This window comes from Anopheles gambiae, assembly GCF_943734735.2.
Source record: "Anopheles gambiae chromosome X unlocalized genomic scaffold, idAnoGambNW_F1_1 X_unloc_20, whole genome shotgun sequence".
In the NCBI taxonomy this organism is placed as follows: Eukaryota; Metazoa; Arthropoda; class Insecta; order Diptera; family Culicidae; genus Anopheles; species Anopheles gambiae.
The window spans coordinates 88885-90000 of NW_026902627.1; positions in this window are offsets into that span (position 1 = coordinate 88885).

The window sequence follows — 1116 nt, forward strand, 5'->3', positions numbered from 1 at the left end:
ATATCACCTATTCGGTAGGCCCAGCGTCAGCAGACCAGCAGCGTAACCAAGGACAGTCACGTCAACGGGGCCAGCGAGAGCGTTTTCAACATGCAGGCACGCGATTTAAGACGAAACAGTTCTCGAAAGAGAATTTCCTGGCCACGCTACATGGCGAGGGATTCCGAGAGAAGGCAGTCAATCACCAGGGAATGATCTCGGCAATGATATCGGCCTGCGAGAAAACCATGCAAAGGATGACGTCGTCTTTCCCCGACCCTCATCGGGACGTTTACTGGTGGACGCCACTGATTGCTCTGCTTAGGCAGAACTGCGAGCAGACGAGAGATCGCATGCAGCAGACAAGTGATCTCCAGAACCGAAGTCTGGCTGCAGCCCAATACAGAACAGCTAAAGCTGAGCTGGATAGAGCTATACGTGCCAGCAAAAAGGCCGCCTTCCAGGAATTGATCGATGCTGCGGAGGAAAACGTTTTCGGAGCCGGGTACTTAGTAGTCCTCTCCCGTCTTCGCGGTGGAAGGGCCCCACCCGAGACGGAGAGAGCGAGGCTTGAAAGCATCGTTACAGAGCTTTTCCCGCAACATCCGCCCTTCAACTGGCCCAGCATCAGTTCCGAGGAAGAACAGGAACAGCCTGCAGACCAGCAGACTCCATGGACCCAAGTCACGATCCCGGAACTCCGTCTGATAGCTAGCACCATGCCGAACAAAAAAGCGCCGGGCCTTGACGGAATTCCGAACGCCGCTGTCAAGGCTGCAATCCTTGCGTACACGGACGTTTTCCAGGCGTTGTACCAAAGCTGTCTGGAAACGGCTACATTTCCAGCACCATGGAAACGACAGCGGTTGGTACTGCTCCCCAAGCCGGGGAAACCACCGGGTAGCAGCGGGTCATACCGACCTTTGTGCATGCTGGATGCCTTAGGGAAAGTGCTGGAGAAGCTCATTCTAAACAGACTTCACAACCACCTGGAAGATCCTGCTGCGGTGAGGCTGTCAGACAGGCAGCATGGCTTCCGGAGGGGGCGATCTACAATTGGTGCCATTCGAACAGTGATCGAGGCTGGTCAGAGCGCGATGAGATTCCGCCGCACGAACGGGCGGGATAACAGGTTTC